This window comes from Elephantulus edwardii, unplaced genomic scaffold (assembly GCF_000299155.1).
Source record: "Elephantulus edwardii isolate Elephantulus edwardi_28Jun2011 unplaced genomic scaffold, EleEdw1.0 scaffold00143, whole genome shotgun sequence".
NCBI classification, from domain to species: Eukaryota; Metazoa; Chordata; class Mammalia; order Macroscelidea; family Macroscelididae; genus Elephantulus; species Elephantulus edwardii.
In genome coordinates, this window is record NW_006399893.1 from 8,474,003 (window position 1) to 8,484,264 (window position 10,262).

Consider the following 10,262-nt stretch of genomic DNA (forward strand, 5'->3'; position numbering starts at 1 on the left):
AAGGTAATGTGACATCTTTTTCATGAGACTTAGGGAGTAAGGTCTAGGATTCCTAAGATAAAACCAGCATCAAATTCTTAACTGATGTTAATATTACAGACTTGAAAACATTGGGGTGGTAAAAGATAATGGACTTAGTAAAGAGTCTTTGCAGGTCATGAATATTCTTTGAACTTTGCATTCTTTATCACTAATATGATTCATAAATCACCTACCACCTGTGCAATTGATCCAATAACACTTGTACTGTAGTATACCAAATGAGTTGTTTATGAAAACAGAGTTGGTGTTTATTATTTAGGCCTGTGAAAATGGGTATTCATCCCATTAACCTTACCACTGTGTGGGTGAGACCTTTTGATGATGACCAAGGCATTCAAAATGATTTTCTAGAAATATATTTTGATGGCTGGACTTGCTGGGCTGTAGCACCATGTGCCTGGCATGATAATATAGATGCGAACCCTGGCATGATAATATAGATGCGAACCCTGCTGTTTTGCCCTAAAGCCCTTTCAGACTGACTGGTACCAGTTGTCATCAAGTTGGAGCCAACTCAGGTGACCCCTGTGTTAGAGCAGAGCTTATCTCCATAGAGTTCCAGGGACTGATTTTTCAGATGCAGAGTGAAGGCTTTTGTTCTGAAATGCCTCTGCTGGACTCAGATCTCCCATTTTTCACCTGGCAGCTGAGCCATTCTCTGTTTGTACCTCTTGGGGACACCCATGCAGATGCTGGATGAAAAAGGAACCGATGGCCTCTGTCATTGATGCCATTCTTCCCCTCCTATTGTCAGTGTTAAGTGCTGTTTAGCCTGTTATTGACTGAGCCACCCTGACTGACAGAGGAGAATTGCTCCAGGTTTCTAAGGTTGTAGTCTTTACCAGGACAAGGCCCAAGACATCCCTCCCTCAGAGTTGTTGGAACTCAGAGGTGCTTAGTCCAGTGCTTACTCTCGGAACCACCAGGCATCTTTGTTCTTTATTGATTGATTATTTTGTGATTATGTTTTGAGCAGAGATGAGATCCTGATGGTGGTGGACATGGAATGCTTGTGGATTGAGCACAGACTGCCTCTGTGAATGGCCTACTGTGACCATAGTTGTGCAGGTGGACCACTTAAGAGGGAGTTGGCTGTATTTTGACTAAAAAGAGCAAGCGCCTCATAATATATCTTTCAGAAGAAAATGCTGTGACATACTGTAATGCTGACTGCTAGTCTCAGGATTTCAGGGGCAGTCACCTTGAAAATGCATCTCTGTGGCCTGGTCTTTATTTTTTGTCTGTCTTCCTCTTTCCCTCCTTAAAGTCTTTTCACTTTTGGACTCTCTGCTGGTAATTTCAATGAATATCAGACATATACCGTATGCATCTGTTAGAGGACATCTCACCTTTTTTTATAATGGGGTTCTGCAAAGGGAACATAGTAGCTGTATCAGAAGCACATAGTAAATACAGTTCTGAAATGGCTTCTTACTGCTTCTTTTGGGTTTTGTTCTTCAAGGTGAAGCTGCTACAAACAATCTGTATTTTATGTATTTGGATGAACAGGCTTGTAATTTGACTGGCTTTATCTCCTGTTGTTAATACTTTTTTTTTTTAAATATAGAAATTTTTTGAAACTGGTGTATATATGTATGCTTGGGGCTGAGTGTTTATATTTATGGAGTCCAGAAAGTCACATTGAAAGCGTTGGGTTAATGCCTCCTGAGTCTTAGAACAAAGAGCTGTTCTGTGCTGATGCTCCATCTTTGCCAAATGTAGCCTTACTCCTGCTGAACTAATAGTAGATGGATTTGGATCCTAACAAGCAAGATAATGCAATTTTTTCAGATAAATGCCTCTGGTGTTGAAGTGAGGGGGCCTCCCACTTAGCTATTTTTAACTCTTTTTTTGGGGGGGTGGGGAGATGATCTTAAAAGGGAATTGGGTTCCCAAAAAAGAGATGCAAAGTTCACAGAAGCTCTTTGTCAGCCTGTTTGGAACGAAGCAACTTCTTAAAGAGGGGGATTTTTAAAATGTCTTTGTCCTTGTGATTTTAGGAGGAGAGATTAGTATTCTAAAGTGGACGTTGGAGGAGGACTCGTCAACCATGTAAGTACTGTGTTATTGTTGTCTATTATTGAGTTGGAACCAACCGTTGCTGGCCCTCCAGTGGGTTTCCAGAGGTAGTAAATTGCATGGGAGGAGATTGCCTATCTTTCTCCCATGGAGCAGCTGGTGGATTAGAAACATGTACCTTTCTTTGGCAGTACAGTTTTTCCCATCAAGTCACCAGAGCTCCCTTTAAGCACTGCGTTGTTACTGTTGTTGTGTATCATTGAGTTGGAACGAACTCAGCAGATCCTCCAATGGATTTCAGAGGCAGTATAGTCACATGGGGGAGACTGCCCATCTTTCTTCCATGGAGCAGCTGGTGGACTCCAACTGTATGCCTTCAGGTTGGGAGCACAGCTTCTGACCAGTAAGCCACCAGAGCTCCCGATAAGTACTGTGTTGTTGGCCATCAAGTTGGAACTGATCCAGAGCTGACTCTGTAGCTGGTTTTCAGGGACAGTGGGGAAGCGCATATTCACCCCGTCTAAGTGTGGAGAATGCTTGTCCTTGGAGAGAGAAGACCAAGTAACTGAATTGGATGTTAATGTTTGAAGATATGAAAATATGGATACTGTAGTCCCAGAGGGTCTCCCAGTTCAACCCTCAAGCTAACTTTCTGTTTAATGTCTCCTGGAGTTGATCTTTGGGGGGTAGGGGAATAGTTGGGCAAAAACATGTATCTGTCCAGAATTAGTAAAGTGATTGGAACATTTATTCATTTGTTCACTCAGTAATTCTCCATAAAAATTTGTTGAGCTTGGCTGTGGCCAGTTTCTGTTACACAGAAGAGCTAGGCCTGCCTGGGAACTGACTTGGAGAGGATCATGTTAGACATGTCCACTACTGGGCTAGAGAGTCTGGCTCGCTAAGATTTGTTCAGCCTCTGAACTCTGTCTTATTAAGGAACAAATGAAACTTTGATTTGTTGATATTGCCCCCAAATTGCCATGTTCCAAGTCTTTACACTTATCAGCATATTTTATGGAAGTAATTTGCTAAGTACTCCCTTACTTTCATTTGTCTGAACAGAGTGCAAAGCTTTAAAACCATTTCCCAGTCTTTAACGCTGATAGTCACCTTGGTAAATCAGATGCTCAAGGTGGAGCAGAACTTTGATTTCACAGTTTGAAAGGGTTTGTGTGTCAAGGTTATAGGCCCAGAGAGTGAAACAGTAATCATTATTAATTCTTGTTTCTTTTATGTTTGTGGGTCTTTGAACAAACTTCATCTTTAACAGCCTCTTGGGAGGGAGAATCATGCGAGCAGCCACAGCAGACGAATGAAAACGTTCATGGTATCCTGAGAGAGTCATGTGGCCTGGTTACTTTCATCTGAGGGCGCTCTCTGTCACCCTCCAAGTTGGTCCTGCTGGGAGAAATCAAAGAAACAGGAAGTGTCTTCTTGGACCTTCAAAGAGATTTTGAATCTCTGAAGATGAGCCTCTTTGTCTAAGAGGCAACAGGCCTGTTATATCCATTCTCCCATGCACACACCCCAGTTGCTTCATTTGAAGGAAGGATGCTGCATTTTAGGGACTGGATAACTAAGTGCTCTAGCATCCACCTCCTCTTCTTTGGGGCAGGCCTAGTGCTGATAGATAGGAAATTGACCCATTGCTCTCCAAGGGTTTCCAGGCATGGCAGCCAAGGTTGCAGGCTGCCCCTGGGGACACGTGGAGCTGCCTCTGGTGCCCCAACCAGCCAACTGTGGTGGCTTCTGCTCTGCCTCTCCTGCCCTCCAGTTTCTGAGGTGCCAGCTGCTCCTCTCTCCTCAATTCGCCACTGTGTGGGTTTGACAGCCTTCACAGGCAGGCCAACGTGTTGGCATCATATGGGACTCTTGGGTGGTGTTTATCTACCACCAGATATGTTGCTATGTTCTCCTTGAGCATGATGTACCTAGCTGCCTTTGGAGAGGTCTCTTGGCACCTTTGGGAATAACCATGGAAAGAGCATCTGTCTGTCAGCCTCCTCCAGAGCCTGCGACTCCTGCTCCTGTCAACCTGTTGTTGGAGCAGTTCCCAAAGTGGCAGACTTCCTTGTGGTTGATATTTATAACTCAAAAGCCTATCACAAATGCCATTGCCTTTCTTTCTCTTTTAACTAGCTTTCAGGAGGTAAAGCACATGGCCTTTGAACTTAAGACCACTTAAGGACAGTGGTGGAGTGCTTCTGAAAGGTGGAGCACTGGCACACCATTCTTTATCTGCCATGTTGTAAAATCATCTCCCTGCTGATTTAAGGGGGCAGCTAAGGCCCTGGCTTTATGCTTAGGCTGTGTAACCAAAGCGTCAGTTTAGATAAGGGAGTTTATTAGCTTCTGAGGCTCAATGGCTCTTTGTCAGCCACCAAAGAACCTGTGATAAGAGAGGTTATTATGGGGAAATGGATGTCAGAAAACATTCCTCAGAAGAGTAGGTAGATCCTGGACCTGGATTCTTACACCTTAATTTCTCAAAGAATTAACTTCTTTTTTAAGAAAAAAATAAATTTTAATTGGAATTTTAACAAAAATTTATAGAGAACTTGGATTTCTATTCATTCATTATTGTACATTTTCCTCCCTACCACCCCCGTAGTTCACTTTTCTCTCTGGAAAAAAAAAATTCATTGTTGCAGAATTCCTCTACCCTCCCAGTACACTTTGCTATGCAGCTCTTACAGTCCAGAGACTGTTGTCATGCAGATAATACCTAATGTTATATTCCTTTTAAACAGTTCTTTCTCTCATCTGTTTCAATGCAGTGTACATTATTTATCCCCTCTTTTCTTAGTTTCCTCCAACCCCCATGTTAGTCCTGTTTTATAACAGTGGCATTATACAGTATTTGTCCTTTTGTGACTGAGATATTTCACTCAGCAAATGTCCTCCAGGGTCACCCATTTTGTATAATATTTTATGAGTTTCTTGTTTTTCAGTGCTGCATGTTATTCCATTGTGTGAATATACCACAGCTTCTCTATCCATTTGTTTGTTGATGGGAAGAACTAACTTCTAAGCTTTATTTTCTTGAGACATAACTGGGAGAGAAGGATGTAATGTTCCTTGTGAACTTAGTAGATCTTATGAACACTTTCTGCCAAGAAAATGAAGGAAGGCAAAAAGAGTTGACCCGTTCCATTTCCTTGTGCCTGTTTGCTCTCTGAGGGCTGGGACAAACCTTAAACAAACAAGAAACACCTCAAATGCATTACATTTGAAGTGGAACTGACTCACAGCTGAAGCCCCTCCAGCACGTTTTCTGAGGCTTTAAATCATACAGAAGAGCTTGCCCATCTTTCTCCCACAGAGCCGCTTGTAGATTCAAACTGGCGGAGAGTTTGGCACCTTTGGTTTAGCAGCACGCAACTTCCTACACATTAAGCCATCAGAGCTCGCTGACAAGGCCTTATTGTTGCTGTTAGGTGCCATCAAGTACACTGCTCTTCGTAACCCCCTAATGCAGTGAATCTGAACCCTGCCTTGTGCCTTCCTCATCTCTCTGAGATACTTGAGCCCATTGCTACAGTCACTTCATCTTATTGAGGGTCTTCCTCTTTCTCTGACCCTCTGCCTTTCCAAGCATAATGTTCTTTTCCAAGGATTGGTCCCTCCTAACAGCATTCCCAAAGTATGGGAGACGAAACTTCATCATCTTTGCCTCCAAGAAGCACTCTGGTTGCACTTTCTCTGGGACGTATCTATTCTTTTGGCAGTTTACGAGTTATTCAGTACTCTTCTTCAGCGTCACAGTTCGAAGGAATCATTTCCTCTCCTGTCTTCCTTAGTCCTCTTCATCTCACCGGTGACCCGCACAGACCTGGCATGTGGCAGCACACGAGCAGCATGATTAAGGATAGAAGTCTTATTTTAAAATAGGAAAGGTTTTATTTCATTTTTTCATATTAGCACAAGCACTGAAATACATTAATCAAATCCAGAAGAGGGGATTGAAAGTTCATGAAGGAGAGTCACAGCACATGGTGGGAAAAGTAGCTGGGACAGAGGTGGCAGGTCTTGTTAGTTGCTGTTCAGTCACTAGCGACTCATAGTGACCCTGTGTGCAAGAGGTCGGAAACCTGCCCTATTCTGAGCCAGTCTCTCATTGTGTCCAACGCACCTTTATCACAGTCACTGAGTCAATCCATCTCATCTGGTGGCTTCCTCTACTGTGCTGTTGTTATTCCATCTTTCCAAGCTTGATGTCCCTCCCAAAGGACTAGTCTCTCCTTATAGGGACCCTCAGTGATTGAAAGGAAACACCTCCATTTCCTTTGATTGGATTTCTTCCCTTGTTCGCCAGATGTGAAAACCAGTCATTGTCAAGTTGACACTCATTCATAGTGATCTCATTCATACGAGTCAGGCTAGAACTTTTGCAGTGGCTTGGGTGGACATGAACTTCTAAAATTCCAGTTTGCACCACAAGTGATTTCCTCAGGATGTTTGCCACACCTTATGAAATGTAAATACCATATCTTGGCCTAGCTATGTGACACTGAGAGAGTAGGGCAGGAGCAGAGCTCTGTAGCCAGCTTGATGGTGGCTGCTAACACTGGAAGATTGATTGTCCCTGGAGAATGTGTGTCACTACCTCTCAGACCTTTGCTAGACATTTTCAATCTCCATACTGCTCAGCACCATGAAGTGCCTTGGGATCTGACAGGCAGTACTCCTGATAACCATTTCCCATTACCCATGTGTCAGTGGGTTAAGCTCTGTTCCTCTTCTGGCCCAGCCATACCACCCCTCCCCAGACCAAGTATAGAGGGAGCCAAGCACATTTCTTTACAAGGACTGGATTTAATCAGAATTCCAGTCTATGCCTTTGAATCATGATGTTGGTAAAGAGCAAGGAATATCCCATGAACTGCCAATGAACAAGCAAATCTGTCTTGGAGGAAGTGCAACCTGAATGCTCCTTAGAAGAAAGCCTCATGTACTTTGGACGTGTTCTCGAAAGGGACTGGTCCTTGGAAGAGGCCTTCATGCTGGGAAAGAAAAGTGGAGGGTCAGGTAAAGAGAAGAAGACCCTCGGCAGAATGGTTGCCACAGTGACTGGTCAATGGACTTAAACGTGTTGGAGATCATGAGAATGGCACAGGATACGGTGAAGATGGCACAGGATACATCACTGTTCAGATCTGTGGTTGTACTGAGTTGCACTGAGTCCGTTGGCTTGAATACATCTATTTATTGAAAACAGCAGTAAATCAGAATTCCCAATGATGGCAAATCTGTAAAAAACAGAAGTTGTCATTGGATCCATGCAGAGTACAGTTAGGCTCTGTAGGGTCTTAATGGCTCTTAGTGGTTTTTGTTTTAAGAATTCGATTAGCAGGCCTTCCTGGGTGCCACTGGGTAGATGTTGAACCTGCAGCCTTTTGTTAAGAGCCAAGTGTGTTAGCCATTTTAATTGACCAGTGACCCCAGTGCACGGTGAGAAGGTTCAAAATAACTTCACAACATCTCTAATCTGGCTTTATCCCCAAACCAAACAGTAAATAAAAAATCCAGACAGGGATTGAGACCCACTGCTACAGTTACTTGCATCATAAGATTCCCTGCCTTTCTATCTGAGAACACAAGTCTCATCCATTTGAAAATTACTGTCCTGTTGAACATGGAAGTTCTAAACAATAAGTCTGCTTGGGACCCTGACCTACACCAAGCCAGAATCACCAGCCCCTGAAAGGAAGGTGTTCTATCTGAATCCACCATTGTTTGGTCTTTTGTGTCACTGTCTTCGTCCGCATCAGGTACCTTCACGGAGGTGTGTGTGTGTGGCTTCTGGCTTCCTTTTCCTGGATCCCTCTCCTCCAGCTCATTCAGGCCTCTTCAGTGAGGCGTATGAATTCAGTCGGTCATTTGGGCAGAGCTAATGCTTTCTCCACATCCCCTTCCTTTCCCATACTACTTCATCATACTTGATGCCTCAGATGATTCTCTGTGTAAATAACCCCTCATTTTTTCCCTATCTGAACAAGATTTCTGTGTGTATGTCAGACCTCCCTGGAGCAAAGAGGCGAGGGGCATTTTTCTTCCCCTTTCAGGTTTAGAAGGTTTAGAATGATGGATAGACTGCATCTATCTGGTAGGCTGAGGCTCCTCGCAGGTTAATTAATGTGAGGAAAGCCCAGTGACAGGTTTGCAGCCACTCCCCTCCTCCATGGCCGGTTTCAGGGAGCAGAGATCTCTGCTGTGCTAGCCTGCAGCCATGCTGTTGTCAGATGTGAGATCCCTGCTTCTTTTATCGTTGGTCTGAGCCTCCAGAGGCTCCCAGGGACCAGCACCCCCAGTCAGCTTGGAGGGCCCACAGTCTTCAGCACCCCTTTCTTGTGAGAGACATACAGCCCCAACAGGAAGGAGAATGTAAGGTGCTGAGCCGGGAGGATTGAGAGGAGCCTGGGTGTGTAGGGCAGGAGAAATGGGGAAGGGAGAGTGGTAGCCTGGGCAACTGGGCTGATATTTTAGGACTCTGGGTGGTTGGAGAAACAGGATAATTTTTAGAAATATTAAACTTTGTGGGCTAGTAGAATAATAAATGACTAGAAAAATCAAACAAACAAAAAAGAGATGTGCAATATTCAAGTCTCCCGTTTTGTTACTAGAATCTAAAGCATGCGATTACTGTTAATTTGCTATGCTGTTGTAGTTAGTTGTCACAGGTGTCTGTGACTTATGGTGACATTGTGGCTAACAGAATGAATTATTGCCAGGTCCTGCCACAGACTTCACAGTTCGTATGTCTGAATCACACCAAGGTGTTGTGACTGCCTCCCAGTTGTGGGGGACTCACCTTCTGGCGCTGTATTGGATGATATTCTGTAGTGATTCCTGCTATGTCTGTTGAGGTTTAATTTTTACAAGTGGATCTTCAGGCCTTTCTTTTTGGTCTGTCTTGGTCTGGAGGCTCTGCTGAAACTTGTCTGCTTTGGATGACCCTCTTGGCACTGAGATACTGATGACATAGCTTCCAGCATCACAGTGGCATGCCAGTCACCAATTGACAGACTGAAAGATGAGTGCTGAGACCTTGCTATAGAGGTTTCTGAGAGACCCTCAGTTTCCATTCCATTTCCTCACAAACCAGAAGCAAACCTTGGTGGACTGCCCCTGGGAGGGAGATCTAATTGTATTACTGACCTGTAGGAAACATGCGGCTCTTAGGCCACAGGTGCCGAGAGATCCAGGAGCCCCTGACCTCTGTAAGCAGAATGTGAATGTGGTCGTTGGTTTGCCCTATACTATCCTCCCTGCCAGGAAACTGCTAATGGATACTTGGTCTCAATTCCTGAACCCAAGAAGACCTCTTTTGGGGGCTTATTCTGGAAGGCAGCTTCCTGAGAATGTTCAAATCCATCTCTTTGGATGACTTTGCAATATCCCGTGTTAGTGACCTCCTTTGATATATGAACCTTGGATTGTGTGTATGGTCATTTTGCATATATTATACATTTCTTTCTTTCTTTTTTTAAAAAAAATTTAGAAGAAATTTCAATTCAATGGAACTGAAATTCCTATCAGAATCTGTGGGGCTAGTTTGTGTTCTCAGATGTTTCCCCTTCTCTATCATGTTTTGAAATTTTTGGTGCTGTTGTGAAAAGCCAAACATGCTGTATCATGATGTCTCAAATAAAAGGAACTAATTAACTAAGTTAGCCTTTGCTATGGAACTTTATAGTTATCTGATTAGCAGTTAGGCTTTGCTTTCTGTTTGCTGTAGTCTAATTTTTTTTTAAATTTAAATTTATTATTAATTTCAGTAAAAATTTACAGAGACATTGGATTTTCATTCATTCATTGTTGTACTTTTCTCCCCTCCCAACCCTCCCCCAGTACACTAACCTCTTGGAAAAGTAAAAGACAAATTCTTTTATTGTTTTACAAATTCTCCCCTAGGCCCACTCCATCATGTAGCCTTCGCTCTAGACTCCTGTCATGACAAAAATACCTAATCACGTATCCCTTTTAAACAGTTTTTTCCCTCATCTATTTCAACGCAGTATATATTATTGAACCCATCTTTCTCGGTCTCTCCCCAACCCCAAGGTCAGTCCTGTTTCACAACAGTGGCATCATGCAGTATTTTTCCTTTTGTCACTGAGATACTTCACTCAGCATAATGTCCTCCAGAGTCACCCATTTTGAATAATATTGCATGAGTTCCTTGTTTTTCAATGCAG